Here is a 19,491-nt window from a genome sequence, read left to right on the forward strand (position 1 = left end):
AGATAGATAGCTAGATAGATAGATAGATAGATAGATAGATAGATAGATAGATAGATAGATAGATGATAGATAGATAGATAGATAGATAGATAGATAGATAGATAGATAGATAGATAGATAGATAGATAGATAGATGGATGGATGGATGGATGGATGGATAGATAGATAGATAGATAGATAGATAGATAGATAGATAGATAGATAGATAGATAGATAGATAGATAGATAGATAGATAGATAGATAGATCGATAGATAGATAGATAGATAGATAGATAGATAGATAGATAGATAGATAGATAGATAGATTATTATTTCATTTATTAAGGGAGAAAAACTATTCAGTTACCCGGCTCACTGTGGAAAAGTATTCACCCCGCTTGTTAAATCATGATCAATCATTTGCTTTTTGTCAAATGCTGTACATTAACTCTATGACAGTGTCAAAGTGAGTGCATGAGTGTCCTGCTGTTGATCAAAAGTGATTATTGTTATCTTTGTGAAGGTACAATTGTTGGACTTGAGCTCATTAAACACTGTACACATTTTTGCGATAAGTGTATAGATTGGCGCATCTAAACGTTATAGATTCCCTCCAGGGTCAGAAGTTGACTGTAATTTGCATATTAATTAAGGATGTGCTGCATTCACTAATCTGGCATATGATGATCAGATTCAATGTAAAGGCATGCTAAATTTACTTACTTTAGATTGCATTATAAAAATTCCGTTGTCTCAATCATGTTGACCCTGCATCGAATTGGTGGTGAGGAGGACGAATGTCTTCCAGGTAAATGTGATTATGTTCAGCAAAGTGCACAGACTTTATTCTAATTTCTACTTCTGTGAGACGGTAAATTATATTACTGAACAAAAAGGCGCTGTCATGGATTCAAGTTGATTACATGCTTCTTGTGGGACATGTTTCTGTGCTCTGAAATTCAATCCCATCCATCTTCACCCCACATAAGTGCTTGTATGAAATTCAATCTCATCTATCAGCAGTGAAATGGGAGTCTTTCTCACTCGCTTCCTCCTAGGCCGGTCCCAGGCTGCCAGTGAACTCTTGTACTTTATAGACTACAAAGAAGACAACACCCAACTGTATCACAAAAACATCGGCACAGGTTTCAGTTCCTTAGGTTTCTCCAAAAAAGCAACTTGATTATGTGTCTTCATTACAGACATAATATCTTCACAACTTGACACACTGCAGGAAAAAAAAGACATACTTTGTGTTAAAAGTGTCTAGCATCATTACATCTTAAAAATAAACAGTGTATAGTCTTTTTTCTAGCATCAGATCGTATCACCTGTCTTACTCTATTCTACCTGCCAAGTCACACATTACAGCGCACGGAACATTATGAATAATGTGACACACTTCACACAAGACTAAGATTCAGCTCTTTTTCAGTTTACTATGACTAACTGATATGGCATTGCAGATTTTATATAAAGATCTCTGCACATTATCCCATGACAAAAGATCACAACGAGAAGAGTCTGTAAACAGTTCATTATGGCAGTGCCAATTACTTTGTATGCTACATATGGGCTAGATGTAATGAAGCAGTTAGGGATGAGCAAAGGGTAATAAATTGAAAATGTTCTAAATAGCTGACAAAAAACATACAGTGCTTGTAAAATGTAGTCTATTGAGTGGACTGGTATACAGTAGACGCCGCAGTCAATAAAACATAATAAAAACCACCAGTTAGCACATACTGTGCTCCCTTTTCTGGTGTTCACCCCTTAGTGTGATGGTGGTCAGGGTTAACCATCTACTACTACTTTAGGGTTAGGGTTAACAGTCTTTTAGGGTTAGGTTAGGGTTACTAGACAACTAGTAGTAAGAGACAGGTGAAGCTGATCGACGATGTCAAGAAGAAGTATGAAGTCATCTAAACTAATCTGCACTTTCAGAGCACGGTACAATACCAGACTGTAGCACATATACAAACAAGCCAGCAACAGAGGCATTTTGTTCCTCCCACAACAAAATGTGCGCAGCAAAAGTAATACCCTGCATTTTCTGCATAATGAGTGAGTGTGCTTGTGCAGAGCAGATTTGTTTAGAGCACATAAACAGTTAACATGTAGCTATTCGCAAAATTCATCAACAGTCATTGTGATTTGGTAAAAAGAGAAGCTAAGATCTTGGCGTATCTTGGCTGTCTTATGTCCATCTTTTACAATGATTAAGGGTCTCGCTTGGGCCTCTTCCCATATATTAAAAAACTATGAAGTGTTATTTCTAGGTCAATGGGTAAACTCAGATCTGATAAGTACCGATAATGTTCTGGATTGCAGATTGTTTTGAAGGACTACACAATGCATACTGTACAGTTGCATGAAGAGATTATTTAAATGAGAGCCATCAAAGATTATTATAATGTCCAGCTTCCTGAGTCACAAAATGTACCGTGCAACTTGAGACAGAACCTAGGAAAGCATTAATTGGACACAAAGGGCCAAAGGCCAACATTTTTGGGTGAGCACTTATGAAAAATATGCAAAGAATAAGAGAATAAATGTCAGGTATACAAAATAGTACATCTTCTTTTAGTACATAATAGCAGCTCTGATAATTACAAGCCCCTCGGTGAGTCTTCTCACAAAAGCTTGGCACCGGTATTGTAAACAGACAATAGAGATGCCTGCCAGGAGGTGCTCGTCATCAGCCTCCTCGTCCTCAATGAAATGCAACATAGATGGTTTGGCTTCGACTCGGAGTCTACACTTTAAAAATGGTGCTCTTATTCCACTGTAAATACTATTTTGTTGCTTAGACTCCTGTAATTGTATGCTGTGCAGTTTTAACAGCAAGCTTTTAATAATTAATATAAAGCAAGTGTAAATGAAAAATATAACAAAGACATGACATTTGCAACCTGTAAACAGCAAATGTTTAAAGAAGAAAATGTAATTTTTCTCAACTTGGTCAGTTGCCCTGTGAAGCATTCATTTATGTTATGAATGGTTCTTAGCATCTTTCCCTCTCCATTATGTTCTGCATGAATAAATTCCATGCATCAACATTTTCATTTTGAATGAATCTCACGATTTGTCCATTTTATGCATTACTTATGTATGGAGCGGGAATGATATCACGTCAGAGGGAAGAGAACCATTGGTATTCTCCACACAGTGTAGACAAGGGAGATGATGTCGGAAGTATCTGCTGAACAAACAGGACCTTGTCATTTTCGGGTTTACTTCTGAATAATAAATAGGACCTTTGTCCCCCTCCCTCTCCATACACGTTTATTCTGACACAAATGGGCCAGCGCCTTGCTTTGATGCTCTTGTTTCTTTGAGTTCAGTAACCTGTCAGTTTGTCACCTCTCAAGCACGACATCCTGAAGCCTTGTCGATGGTGAACTGACAGCCCCTTTGTCCTTCTCAGCTTCTGCCGGAACTTCTCCAAAACAGCAATCTACCACAAAACCATTTGGATTACGATGCAATATTGGTCAGTGCGATTGGGTTGACCTTTATTTTTATATTTGTCCAAATGCGCCTCATTTTATTGCAAATGAAGTTGGCCCAGCAACAATATGCCACAAAATACACCCATCCGTCCATTTTGTGAACCACTAATCCTCAGTAGGGTTACAGGCCTGTTAAAATTTCAACTATGTCTACCACGAAAATGTTTAAAAAATGTGGACAAAAGGTAATCGAAAGATAATAAATACATATTTGTCCTAATGCAGCAATTTTGTATTTGAAATCACACCGAATTGATTTAGGAATTTCTCTAACTGCACCCCAAGGTCAAGTCAGAACATCTATTCTATTCTCACTTTTAAATTTTAACTATTTGTCTGTATCGCTCCATCTAAGAAAATATTATCCAAATCCAGGAATCACATTTTTCCAGTGATGCCTGACAGTGATTTCAACTGTAAGGTGAGTTGATGGTGGACTGTTATTGGGTCAAAGTGCCAATTTTTTTGTACCACAATATTGCATGCTAGCATTCCTGTACTGTTGGAATTTGCATGGATGTCAACTTGTCATCATTTGTTAAGACCGAACCAACAATATCTGCTGGTTGTAGCCACTTTACCACTACTATTCAGATTTTGTTCTATTTTGCCTAAATTGCTTCAAGACACTATTAGGGGCGGGGTTGCGTCACTGATTAATGCACCCTTCAACTCTAATACTAAAACGATTAATACCCCAACAGGAAATTATAGTTGTATTCATTTAGTTAATTAAAAATCTCTGCACATGATCACGTACTTCCTGCATCAGGTATTCATTCAATCATCTTAAAACTTAATGATTATCAGTGCTAAAACCATTTTAACTTCATAGAGTTCATTTTATCCTTAACCAACGCTCCCCCTCCCCCAACCCAATCTCAGCGGTCGAAGTCCTGCTTTAATCAGTTTGTTGTTCGACAGTTTGTTCAGAGGATTACATGAAAACTATACAATTTATTTAAATGAAACGCAGCTGACAAGCATGGACCAAAAACACATACACTCGAAATTTAAAGATCTGAGTCGAAATTCTATTTTACTTTTTTTTTTTCTTTTTTTTTTTTTAGCTCAAATTAGCCTTCTTTAGGATTTTGTGGGTCAGAGACTTCATTAATCCACATGAACATTTTAATAGGAATAGGTGATATGTTGGGTACTTGTCTGGTGTCTTGAAATATCTGCAATGGTTAAAAAAAAAAAAACATGGAACCTAGAATGATGAAAGACACAAAAATGTAAACTGTTTGAAAAACAAAATGACAAACGATGAAGGTACGATTAAGGCATCTTGGCATCCCCATACAACATTAGAGACAACAGTACCATAACTAATAGATATGACACTAGAGATAATCTTTATGCTTTTAAAAAGTGACGTTGGTGAGGTTGAAGAGTTATTTAAGTCACAAATTATAAAATATTTGAGGAAGACATGTAAAATCTCTATCAAACCTGACATCTGTGTTCCCGTCCTCATCCCAGATGCATCTGAATCATTTACAAAAAAAAAAAAAAGATCTAAGAATAGAGTAGAGCGATAGTGCCACTCCTTCAGGCTGATACATTCTGACGTATTCTGACTTGGGAATGTTATTTTCAAAGATGCATTCAAAATCTTTGGTTTATTCTCACACAGGAGCAACCCTTTGCTAAATAAAAAAAACGTCGATTGTGAAAATATACTCTATTTTCTCCGACAAAACCTTAGTGAGAAGGTAAAGTAGTAGTGTGAGAGGGGAGCTTCAATATGCATTCAGCCTCTAGAGTCCTGTCAGGAATTGATGGTGACGGTGCTTTCAGTAGAACCTCAGTTTTATTAAATATTGATAGATTAAAAAGGAAGGTGAGACCAAAGAACTCTTCAAATCTCTTTCATTTATTTTTGTCATCCTTTGATAGATATTTTCTACTCTGTTTGCACCCTGCTCGACCATTGGAACAGTACTAGAGCTTGCATACTATCACGAAATGAAATACGACTTGAGATTTGAATGTTTTTTTTTTAAATTTCATTAATCGCTGAAGTGCAGTATTTAGCCGTTTTGTGCCTCGTGATTATGTATTTATATGTAATCCATCAATAATGAACATATACACTAAAAAATACAGTATGGTATGGATATAACTTCTCCATCAACACAAAACAAAATTCTTTGAACTAATTACAGTAATTGTGCACCGTTCTGAACCTTGAGCGTCACTTTTCAAGACTAAAACACAATTATTTTCATTCAGATCGCGCTTACTTGCGAATGAATAGCAAAACAGACTTCACGCAGTTGAAGTCAATTGGATTAAAACTCTGCAATCTTGCTTGGGGGCACAGTGGGCCCTCTTGCTCTGGCTCAATGGTTATGACTCCTTTGGCAAAGCTGTTAGATGCCACTGGTATGTGCTGATTAGAATCCCAACCAGCGCTCCCTTTCTTTCCTTCCCTGAGAGGGAGGGGGGGGCGCTTTTTTTTTTTTAATGGAATCCCCACAAAGCGTAGCTTTTCATGGGAAAGAATCCACCCCCTTTAGCCACAGAAGTGACCCACGGACCAGAGAAGCGGGGACCTGAAACTAATTAAACTAATGAGTTTATCCAGAATTTTCCAGCGAATGAGTAAGGGGAATCATTTCAGAATATTTAAAACATGCAGTTGTGTGTGCTGTTCAACACGAAGAGCTTCATGAATTGAAGATGCCTACGCATGGTTCTCTCGTGATTCACAAGAATGCAAAAAGCATAATTACAGTTGAACATACGAAATCCAGCACAAATCTGAATGCTATAATTTGAAAAAATCCCATGAGGAAATAATTACTTTTTAATTCAAATCATCACAATGACAAAATGTTTTCGGTAACCTTTGACCAATTCCTGTCATCACACATCATTGCTTTCGCCCCAACTATTAAATGCTTGGGATATTGAATGTATTGTACTGCTCATATTGTACCAAGCCATATTCATGTTCGATAGTCAGTTTCACACTTCTCTTTGCCTTCACTAGAAAACTAAAGCATGTGGATCTCAGTGAAATGAAATGACACTAGATTTGCAGACATCTTGTGTTACATAACGCACAATAAGTGTTTGAACTTCACCCCTTGTCTGATTTCTCAAAGTAATAAGATATTAAGTAATGGAAGCATTTGCCTTTTGGAGGTTACACTACTAATGTTATGTATTCGAATACCCGGCCTACATAGTTACAAAAGACCAAAATACATTTCTCTTTGAGACAGCAACACAAATAAAACATGTGAAAACAAGAGGGGCAGAGGAATTTAAATCTCAATGCATGTGGAGACTAAGAGACATTGGCATTCAGAGATTGAGATTGGCATTCAGGAGCTGCCAGTGTCGAGCATGTGTGTGCCAAGCCACATAGAGTTGGACAATAAACAGCAGCGAAGGCGGCGCACACTGTGCGGATCTGTCACACGCTGAGGCAGGACTCGGAATTGGCTCGTTTATGCACCAATGTGGGCAAGAAGATAACAAAATAGTGCTGAGAAAAAAAGACTAATGACAAAAAGTAAAGGACATTGAGATAGAAGCTTCTGCGTTTTCTGTACGCAGGTGAATTCCCTCACAACTATCCATTAGGGATATAACTTCAACTCATTTTTGCAACTAAAGAGGTTGTGTGCTCTTGTAAAGAAAAAAGGAAAAGAAATAGGATGCACCCACTCTAGAAATCTTGAGTGTGATGTGTGCCTAAGTACTGTCACTACAAAGCCAAACAATCCTCACCCAAATGCATGCCGACCTAAATATGTTTCCAAGTAATCTGCAAAGTGGCTCTGTGCTCTCTTTATGTACAAATGTATATGAGTGTACCTAGATGTAAAGTGGGTTGCCCCTTTAAAAAGGTACTGACTCGATATTTGACTTTCACACTAGGGAACTGGACACTTTCTTGGTACGAGATGTATGTAATGGGGGGGGGGGGGGTGACACTATAGTTTTGAACCTATTTGTAACGGACGGTCTTGCTCACTGCAAGTTCCTTGACGAAATGACAATCTATCACCTTGCCTTACACTTTGTAATGTACCATTTTTAGACAAAGTGTGCATGCATGTGTGTGTGTGTGTGTGTGTGTGTATGAGCATCCCGTCTGGACTCACCGTTATAGGCAATATAATGACGTTCAATTTGGACTTGATCACTCCGGTAGCCCTCAAACTGGGCCGTGCAGCATGGCAAGACTTTGGCTCGTACGACGAAGTCTGCGCGCCTTAGCGGAATAAATGGTACCGTTTTTATTCCTCGGTCTCCTAACCTTCCCCCCGAGAGGAGAATTTACGTTCGGAGGCAACTTGGTGGTCGATAAAGGAGCAACGGACAGCTCCGGTGCTGAAATGCAGTTGGCCTCCTTCCGTGGGCTTGCTCCGCCGGTGCGTGTGAGCGGCCACGCAGCGCACCACCGCTCGCGTCGGGAGGAGAGACCTTGGCGCTGCTGACTCACAAGCAGCCAATCAAGTTACATCTCGGATTTATAAGCGTCGCATCCGGAGCCACCTCCCCGCAAAACTCCCTCCCTCTCTCCCTCCCTCTGCCTCAGTGAGACGGTTAGGTGACCACTGAGGTTAATCAAGTCGCGGGGCGGCCAGATTGGGCCAAATCATGCCGCCGTGACAAGCTCAGGACGTGAGGGAAGATGCGTCCTCAGCATCCAATTAACTCTTATCACATATAGAGCGTCACAGTTCAGAATGTGGCTTTCTTTTCTTACTTTTTCTCTCATTCTCCATCTTTTGATTTGTAATGAGAAACCGAGGCATGCATTTTGCTGAATTCCATTTTGCACATTCTGCGCACAGAACGAGAGTGAAGTATTGGATTTTGTCCAATTTAACCTTTGTGACAGTTGACCTTCTTTAGATGTCTGCATCTTTCCAAATCACTGTGCTGAGCCCCAATAGTATGCTGTGAGAGCTCATTGGGAGTGCTTACAAAAATCTTATAATTTCATTAAATTGTTTTTATAAAACAGCACATAAACCTAGTATTTTACAGGTGCCTTTTAACTTTTTACATCTACTGGTTTGTCGTTTCTTTTCATGACGCAGAAGGGACAACTCAACTCATAGATGTAACAACAGAGTTAGTATCCGCACAGTGATTTGGACAGCAGCTATTCCATCTCCTCCCCACCTACTGCATGCTATGGTTTATGTATGAAGTACAACATGCACAGTGCCCTTCTGTGCCATTCTTCAGCTTGCTGGTTCAAATACAGGCAGTAGGCACCATGAATTATTGATAAAGACATAAGTGCACGCTCACCTGCCAGTCTTAAGGTTCTTGTTCTCCTTTCATGGTAGGATGGATAAAAGGAAGAAATGGTATGTCATGGTATGTCACTCAGGAAATGTCACCTTTGACCGCTGCTGATGGCATTAGTTGCCGCAGACGCATCGGTGACTGTGGTTTTGCACTTTGGATTATACAGTATGATGTCAAAATATTGCATTGTTATATTGTTTTGAACCAGCTGCCTCCGCATGGACAACAATGAGAAATGTAAAGCCGAGCACAGAAAGATTAACAAAAACAGCAGCAACCTTCATTTAGAGACATTTTAACGGTCTCACTGGAATAGTCCATCACCATTAACGGGTTGTCCGCAGCCAGCTGCAAGCTTAATAGCACTTCCATGGACTCGGAGCACTGCAATCATTGTCCTTTCAGGTCAGAATCACTTGGGAGTGGTTAAAAAAAACAAACAAACAAAAAAAAAAAAAAACCAAATGGGCCTCATAGTGCCTGATTGTTATGTTCAATTAAGAAGCACTTGTACCTTTCACTTGGTATTCCATCTTCCTGGGCTTTCTGTGGGGAAATAAGCCTCTTTTAACTAACCTCAACTTGTTTATCCAGCTATCATGCCATCATTTCAATCCTAACGTAAAGGTGCATAAAAAGTATGTCCAACCGGTGGCAACGCGTCGATTTGGCCTGGAACACTCTAATTCAGACTAGTCATGACTGTTCACTTTATAGGATTAAGAATAACAAATACTCATTAAAAAAATCGAATGGGCCTTAAAATACACACTGCATTCTAGTCAATGTCATTTTACATTGGAAAGATAATCAGCGCATGAACGACGAATAATACAAAGTAACAACCCAGTAAATTCTTGGAAAATGTGCCTCCACACCTTACCAATTAATGACAAATTTGGACACGCCATATGGATTTCACAGTGCAGTGTAGGCGAGGGAGGTGTGAAGTAACAGGTTTTTCTTTATAATTTTGCCACAAATTCCTGAAGCAACCCCACATAAAGCAGAACACACGATAAGCACCCAGAGACACAGGCCAAAAAAATGAGTAAAAAGCATTCAAAGGGCTGGTTAGTACATGTCATGTTGTATGTGATTGACATTCTGCATTTTTAGTGTTTCATTTTATAAACGGTTTATGGTACTGCTTTGCAGGCAACACGGTTGAGGAGTTCGAAGGTTTGAATATCAGCTTTGGCCTTCCTATGTGAAGTTGTTTCTTTCCCTCTTCCCTCTTTCATCCTGTATGATCATTTTTCACTCTCAAGACATCTTTGCTTCATTATGTTTTTTCATAAATTATTTACAATGTAGGCTATGTACGCGAAAGTGTACTATATAAAAATACTTCTGACGTCCATCATTTTCAATTTTTTTTCAATACAAAATTGAAGATGTGTCTCATTGAAAATCTTCATGACATAATAACACACTACCCTGACACAACAACATCAACCATTGCAGCAAATGAGACGGATCAAACATTGGGTTGCTTTATCCTCAATCCTATCTTTGAATTCAGTTGTTTCACATGAAAGGAAGCTAATTATGTTAGTGGGGTAGATTGAAAGGAATAATATTATTTTTATTCTTTTAGAGTTAGGGACTGAGAGAACACAAGACAGCTTTTCATGTACTGATAAGCATAGATTTGCTTGATCTTGGCCAAACACTGCAGTAGTTTGGATGAATGAAGACTCACTCATCTAAATGTCACTCTCATTAGGATTAACAGCACAACGGCAAAACATAAATTATTGTAAAATGTTCCTGAACCCGAAATGAACTTATGCAGAGTTTTACAAGCGGTGTGGTGAAAACCTCGAGCGGAGCTCTAATAGATCATGTCATGAATTGAAATATGATACTGCTGTCAATTTAAACACAATGTTACAAAAATCTGTTACTTCCAATCCGTTTAGTTTGATTCATTTAGATGAACGTCTATTTTATTAAGGTTGATGAATTCACATGTAGGAACAAATCGCCTATTCTTCACCACTGAAAACAGGAAGGGGCTCAGGGCTGATCCCTGATGCAGTCCTATAAACTCCCCTACAGCACACCTCAGTCCTGCCCTCATACATGCACTGTTCTAACATACAGTACTTCTTTACCACTCCAGACTTGCACATGCAGTACCACACTTCAACTCTGCGTACACTGTCATCCATTTTCTCTACAGCTACATAGACACATTTAGCTCCTTATGACCTTCTCTGTACTTTTCCATCAACATCCTCGAGGCAAATAATGCATGTTTTACCCTTTCTAGGCATGAAACCATATGGTTGCTGGCGAATACTCACTTCTGTACTGAGTCTAGCCTCCACTACTCTTTCCTATAACTTCAATGTGTGACTCATCAACTTTATCTATATCTATCAGCTTTATCTTTATCCTCTAGAGTTCCCACAGCTCTGCATTTGACACCTGTTCTTAAAAACGGACACAAGCACACTTTTCCTCTGGACTGGGATTCCACTTTATTTGTCATTGCAAAAAGTGCAACAAAAAAATAAGTTGCAAATCATTCAATACAAAGACAAATACAAAAATATCAGAAACTGGAATCAAGATTAAAAAAAATTTAAAAACTTCATTTTTCAGGCTTCTTTTCATCTGGTTCGATCCTGTTGAACAACTTGGTTGAAAACTCCACAACTGTCTCTCCTAGATCCTTCCATACCTCCAAAGTTATACCATCAGGAGAAACTGCATTTCCATTATTCCTTCTTTTTTTGTGCCATTCAAACTTCCCCCTTACTAATCATATGCCTCTTATTTTGCTTTTGCCACCTCTGCCTTTGCTCGCCACTTCGCTTCTTTCCTTGTATGCTTTCCTGTACTTTGAGGTTCCACCAACAAGTTTCCTTCTAACCTTTCCTACCTGAACAGCAAGCCGAGATTTGAACTCAGAACCTCTCAACAGTAAGGCAGACGTGGCAATGGCTATCAAAAAGTGCTGCCTCTGAGCCCAAGTTGATGCATAATATTTACATTCAAATGGTAAATATCCTACCTGGCCGTTATTTAATCTGATTTCGAAGTCAGAAATTAATAATGAAAAGAAAAATACATTAGCATGGCTGACAACGATGATAAGGTTGTATTTCTTTTTTAATGTTGGTTCTCTTGAAATTAAACCATCAGTGTCCTAAAACAAAGCTCAAACTTTCCGCGACTTTTGACTGTCATTCAAAATGTTTTTTTTCCTAATATTGGAAGTATGATACCGTGATGTCTCCATGTCTGTTGTGAAAAATAATATTACATAACCAATACATGGAGAAAGCATTTTCACGAAGGAGATGATATAGAACCTTGGGAAAGGATACTAATGATTCATGCTTTTCCGAGCCATCATTTTGTTTTGGAACTGTCTCCTTACATTTAAATGTTATGAAATTGTATCCCTCATTTCTCAAAGTGCCTTCCCTGTCCCGTCAACAAAAATGTGAGACATTGAACCAGAGAGATGGGGCATACTTTTGTCACTATCATTCATACAAATGACCTTGAGCCCCAACATCCTGGTCTGAACTTAGTTTCAATAAGGGTTTTGAGCTGAAAAGGTTTGAAAAAAACCCTGCCTTGACGTCTGTAGCTTTAAACTTTCACTTTGACTCATTCAAAACCTGCATTCATTAGCACTTTTCGAAAATAATCTGTCCACCTGATTGGTTGGGTTTTATGAAAGAGATGATGAAGAAAATGCAAAGATCCATTAAGGCTGCAGTGTTAAGCCATACAATGTTCTTGTGGGGCCTCATGTTGTAGTTGCATTATTCTCATTTTTCTGTCAAAAAATTACTCTTATATGTGATGCAGGAAAAAATTAAGCAAGTCGGCATAGCAACAGTGACTAACAAGGATAAGTCCAAGGCCATGTTGTTTTCTATCCAGCTCTTGTACCCTTCATTTTGTTTTAGGCATTTTTCATGCCTGCGTCTCATTTCAAAAAGTAACCACAGCCATGTTATTTGATTTCCAGTTCTCATATACTTCATTTTCTTGTGCTTGTTTCATGTAAAAAAGTCATCAAAATGATTCTCTTGGCTTTGATGAATCTAACACCAATGCTTTCCTTCACCCCGCCCCCCACACACAGAGTATATTTAGTTGCAAAAATGTTTGAAGTTAAATGATGATAAGGAATCTTGAATGTCACATTATTTAAACATTGCTTTATGGAAAGATTATGACCAAGTAATGCTATTAATGGAACTCTTTGTTTGATGTCACACCTTTATCAGCATCACTAAGAAAGCAACCAGCTGTAGAACCACATTTAGATTAGGAAATAGAGAGATGAGTATACTTTTAAAAATAAAATAGATACTTTGTCACAATGGCGGCAATGATGAAAAGTAGGAAAATGGAGGAATCTGGAATGTTTTGGAGAGAGCTGTCAAAAAAAAAAACATAAATGCCAAGTTTCCATGAAAAATACAGAAGTAAGTCAAGGTCACAATATACACCACTTTAAGGAAAACCATTTAGGTCAAATCATCAACTCTCCAGTTGACTTGACATAATAATGATTGATTATGAATGATAAATAAACCATATCTGCTGAATCAGTCAGATGTTGGATGTGTGTCACTTAATCTGGTTGTCATTAACTTAAAATAATCATATGCTTATTTCCCACCTAGAGATGTGCCTTGAATAAATAATATTATGGCAAACTGCTCCGTTTAAGTAAGACAATTTTTTTGGATTTGGGATAGATCTTGACCTTTACTGTAATACACATAGAAACACACACACAATCACACTTAGGGGCAATTTAGAGTCTCCAATGAATGCATGTTTTTGGGATGTGGGAGGAAACCAGAGTACCCGTGGGGGGGAGAAAAAAAAAAAACAAAACAAAAAAAACGCAGGTCCGGGGAAAACATGCAAACTCCACACAAGTTGGGCTGGGATCTGAACCCCGGTCTTCAGAACTAGGACGCCAACGCTCTATAGCTGCCCTACCGTGCCGTCATGAACATACTAGTTATTCATATATCAAACTTAAATTTCAGCTTCCAGTCGGCTCTTCCTTTTAAATTGCAGGTAAAATAAAAAAACATATTTACCAATTTTTTTCAGCAGGCCTTGCTAATCTTTGTATGACTTCCATTAGAAAAGCAAACAGCAGGCCATTTGTCTACATAACTTATTATTTCTTGGATCGTTTTTTGTTTAATTAAAAAAAAATAACATCTTAATTTCTCTCCCTAACAGCATCGTGATTTTTAAAATGTTTGGTTGTTATCTTCTGAAAATTGATTGTGCATACAATACCCATATTGAAAAATTCAGGTAAGGTTCTGTGGTTTAAAGTCATTCATTTGGTGAACAATGAGAAATTAGCTGACTCAATGCATTGCTCAGCCCTCAAAATCACACAGTCTTGACCATGCCGTTTAACTACAGTACTTATCGCCAGATTACCTGGCAGGTTGCAGTCACAAATGAAGTTAAACCTGAAAGACAGTACTTATCTACAATGATTTCTTGTTTTTAGCTTTCTAAAGCATACAGTATTTGTGCCCTTCGTGACACCTCGAAATGTCCCAGATGTGGAGAGGCTTAGCTGACACATCCTCAAGTCCCAGTGTAATATGATGTGGTAATTGGATTTCTCTCCCGATATCCGACAGACGCCAAAAGCTTATATTTATCTACCTGTCCATCGCTGCTTTGCAGAGTGACAAAGCAGAGACGTGGACCGTTCAGTAATCAGCAAGCCGTGCTTCCACTGTAACACAGTTGCGCTTTGTCACAGCGTGGTGCTCAGTCAACTGGCGCCACGCTTCTCAGATGCCATCAGCCACAGCATTAGATCAAGGATTTAGCAAAACCTCCATTTATCAACAACATTGCTGTGACAGACTGATTGTCTGTCGATAGAACAATTGTCTGATGATGAATCATAGCCACATTTTGGTTAGAGGATTGTTTATTCCGGGCTGTGTGACCCATTATTATCATCATTATTACTCATTATTATCCCTGCCAAGCACAAAAGCCTTTTTGTTGAATGAGACTGCTACACAAGTCACAATTCTTACCATTTCAACCCTTGCATAGTGTTCAGATCAAATGTTATGTTTTGACAGCAATAAAAAAAGACACCCTATTTGGAATTATTTCAGCCTGAAATTTGATTACATTTCCTGTGACTCACAATATACAAAAACTGTAATATTTTCAAGATAACATCTTTTTGGAAAGATGCTCCAAAGGTTGGATACACTGGGTCGAACGTTGCCACTATAATGGATTCTAGATTTTCCAGCATGTTAAATCAATGAAAATGATGGCAATAGCAGTAGTAGTTATATTTAAAAATATAACATGAATGTTTTCAAATGTTGTTTTTGAACATTCCTTATTGTTCCCAACTTCTTTCTGTAAGTAGGTCACGACTTAGCGACAATAGAAAATATTGGGTCCCAGGGTGACAACAGTTGTGAACCAAGGCTCAATAAAAAACTGGCAAGGGATTCGATGCTCAATTGTGCTGTTTTCAATAAATGACTATCGGGCATCTCTCCCTCTCTCTCCCTCTGTCTCTCACACACACACACACACGCAAACACAGAAATGGGCCTCAACAAATACTGGTTGAAACCTATGCATACAGAGCACAAATGTTCTCCTTTTTTCTCCATCTTCAAAAAGTTACTAATTTGGAACCATAACAAGATATCAGAATTCTAAAATTAACTATTAGAGACTGGATCAAGGTGAAACGCCGAATTAGCAAGGATTAATCATGAACCTTCATTTGTGGCTCTTCGGGTACTCATTTATCCATCCATCCATTTTCTTAGCCGCTTATCCTCACAAGGGGAGCGGGGAGTGCTGGAGCCTATCCTAGCTGTCAACGGGCAAGAGGCGGGGTACACCCTGAACTGGTTGCCAGCCAATCGCAGGGCAAATCGAGACAAACAACCGCACTCACAGTCACACCCAGGGGCAATTTAGAGTGTCCAATTAATGTTGCATGTTTTTGGGAAGTGGGAGGAAACTGGAGTGCCCAGAGAAAACCCACGCAGGCACGGGGAGAACATGCAAACTCCATACAAGGAGGTCTGGGATCGAACCCGTGACCACAGATCTGTGAGACTGACCCTTTCCAGCTGAGCCACTGTGGTACTCGTTTATTATATTATTTTGTGGGGCACTGGCACCATTGAGACGTTGCAACTCAATGCATTCATTCCACATGAATAAAAATCTTTCAATTAAAGACAATTTCAATCCATGCAGTTATTTCACATGAGCAGAGCCAAATGTTTGCACATTAATGTGAACATTTCACGATCAGCAGAAACTTACCCTAAGGAGATGGTGAGAGTATTGGCAATTTATCCGCATAACATTGCTTGTTTTTTTCTGACTTGTCTTACTTGCAATGTAACTGGCTTGATTATTCCTCCTTGCTTCCTCACAAAGTTCTTTCATCCAAGGTAACCTGCTGTTGTCAGAGGTCTCACACAGGGTTCATTGATAAGACATGAGGTTGCAGAAACAGACAAGAGCCCACGAGTGATGACAGGCAGAGTCGTGTCGAGCCTTTTTTCTTGCAACTCTGTGAAAAATGCTCAAACTTTTCAGTGTCCGCTTTCTCTTGTTTATTGGAAGAAACATTCACCTCAATACCTGACATCCGCATCCTGTATAGAAGTACAAGTTAATTTCTGTGCACTCAGGAAGACGGTAATGAAAGGAAAAGCCATTAGCTGTGAATATCATAACCACGCAGCCTCATTACAAGCAGTCATCCAGAGATTACAAGTAATTTGACATAATGTTTTGAGTATGAACGGCAGTCCATATTTCCATGGCAGTGGCCCAACATAGAGTATTAGCGCAATTTAACGTTTGATAGGACCCTTTCCTGTAATGGAAACCTGTGTTTGACATAATCGTGATGAGGAAGGATCCCTGCTGACAGTTTGTGGTCAGCAGTCTGAAAATTAGCTTGAAGAAAAAGAGTATGACAAACTAAACACAACCATTTTTGTAAACTATTATTTTTCTGTGCGCAATTTAATGTTACATAAATAAGCTTACAAATTGCCGTCATGTAATGCTGTGTGACAATTTCAGTGCACGTAACGCCTGTGCCCACAAGGAAATATCGTAAATGCAAATGGGCCCCTGCCACTACCCCAATTTGGATGAATTCTTCCATGGCAGACCCGCCATTCAAAAGCGGACTCATTTACTGGACACTCGTGTAACAGATGTAATGATGTTTGTGTCACAATATTTTTCATCGCCCTGGTTAGAATACAGAGTACAGTACACCAACCCATGACAGAAAATGCGCAACTACATGAGACTCAACCCAATAGCTATACAAAAATAAAATCTTCCTTTTGAAATATAATAATGCTCATTTTTGACCGATGCTGTCAGGGAGGTTCTGTTTCAGTCACAATGTAGAGCTTGTGGTAATGTACAACTACACTGAATCATAATGGTATACGTATTTCTAATAATATGCTGACCACAGCAAACTTAATATGGAGCTAGCCACTAACTGACACACTTTATTATTAGTTAATTAATTGCCCATAAAGAATGCTAAAATGCTTTTCATGGGGGAAGTTTGCCCTTGGCAGGATCATTGTGATGGATTTCCATTTCCATGGCGTCTCATGGCAATGCAGCAAAATTGAAGATATACTACCAAGCCCAAATGACTTCTCCACTTGGCTTTACATTGTCCTAAATCATGGGAAATATCATCAAGAAAATGGAAATTGACCACAGTCAGTCATCTACTGTGGATGTTTCTATCAGACCATTTATACACTTTCAACAAGCTAAACAAAAAAAGTCTAACAAAACATTGTGATGATCTATTTTCACGGTAGAATACCAGGCAGGGTCTGTGGGAATCCACCCTTCGCTCTCCCTCTAGGTCAGCTTTGTGCATGATCATTTAGAATCATATATTTGATGGGACCTCAGGGGTCACCAACATGGTCCTCGCAGGCACCAGGTCAGGCCCAATAACCTCATGAGCAGTCTATTCAGAGAATAGCTCATCAGTGATGAGCTTTTATGACTTCCTCAGAATCTTGTTGAAGTGATCATTTGGAGGTGGGGGAAACACTTGTAAACGCTTGCTATGATTTATAGAAATATAATTTTGGATGTAATTTATCTAGTTCCCAACATGTTAAATCATTGCTTACTGTGAGAATTCATTACCATTAAGTGTTCACATCATGCATGTCTTTAACTATTTATAATAACATATAATTAGTTAATTCGACCAAATGTGCTATTTCTGAAGTGTGTATCAAACTGGTCGCCCCTCCCACTATTAGTACCCACATAGCTATCAGTTTCTAAAAGGTTGGTGACCCCTAGTTTAGCCAAAGTAAAGACAAAAATATCTGACAAGTTGTCGACCCCTTAAAAAAATATTCCAAAAAAAGATAACTAACTACAAAACACAGCGTCATATAATGACTCTTTGCTGTACTTCCTTTAATTGTGGCAAATGTGCTGATTGGATTGGATGTGATAAAAAGAAAAACATTTTATAATTATAACTGTGTAGTCAGTCCTGTGCGCATGTATTACAAAACCTCCTCAGGATTCTGCTTTAATATTTTAATTGGAATCATTCCTCTTGAGAATTTAGTTTGTCATCATTTTGGCGCTATGCACTGTAACTACAGGTACTCTGAGGTCATTTCAAAAAGCTTTACTTTTGTTTAAATTGCATTATAACAATGGAGTGAAATCTTTGTAGTGAAACACAGTCGATTCTGTGATGCTGCCCAGAATCCAATTCGTTTAGATTTAAAAAAAATAAAAAAATTAAATCTTCAAATTTTAAACCATAATAATACAGGTTAGGCTACAGAATGTGTGAATGTGAGTGGAGATTTATTTCATGTGTGCCCAGTGATTTATACAACACTGGCAATCATTCCCGAGTGTGCCCTGTTTCTGGCCAAAAGTCAGCTTGGATAGGTTCCAACTCACAGCCTTATGAGGAGGACAAGTGCTGTAGAAAATGGATGGATGAATTTTAATCAAAGGCTTAATAATACAACTTCGGGGGCATTTGACCGTAGATGTTCCAATGAATAATAGAAATATAACACAAAATATAACACATATTTCAAATGGAAGGACACTTTCATTTCCAGGTTCCAAACATGGAGGTTCAACACAGGAGAGGAAACTCTGGAATCATATACATCCATCCATCAATATATTTAGCCGCTTATGCTCACAAGGGTCGTGGGATTGCTGAAGCCCATCCTAGCTGTCAGAAGGAAGGATGCAGGGTACACCCTGAACTGGTTGCCAACCAATCATATGGAGTCACAGTCGCACTCATAATCACACCAAGGGGCAATTTAGAGTGTCCAATGAATGCTTGTTTTGGGGATGTGGGAGGAAACCGGAGTGCCCGGAGAAAACCCACCCAGGATGGGGAGAACATGACAACTCCACACAGGCGTGGCCCGAATTTGAGCCCTGGTCCTCAAAACTGTGAGGCCAACGCTCTACAGCTGCACCACCGTGCTGCCTGATATGATAGCTCTACAGTAAAAATGCATTTGGACCTAACGTGTCTTATCAAGTTTTAAGTGTTAACTGAATAGGTCATTTAAGTCATGCTAAAGATTGGTTGGAGCTAGCAGTAGTTTTCACAGGTTGCTTAAAGATTTCAAA

General features: G+C 38.8%; 1 protein-coding gene across 1 annotated transcript in view; it reads right to left on the minus strand.

Moving 5' to 3' along the window:
• phf24 (PHD finger protein 24) overlaps positions 1–19,491 on the minus strand; it is a 39,932-nt gene that overhangs the window by 17,564 nt on the left and 2,877 nt on the right. The window lies entirely within an intron of this gene.

This window comes from Syngnathoides biaculeatus, chromosome 17 (genome assembly GCF_019802595.1).
Source record: "Syngnathoides biaculeatus isolate LvHL_M chromosome 17, ASM1980259v1, whole genome shotgun sequence".
Classification (NCBI taxonomy): domain Eukaryota; kingdom Metazoa; phylum Chordata; class Actinopteri; order Syngnathiformes; family Syngnathidae; genus Syngnathoides; species Syngnathoides biaculeatus.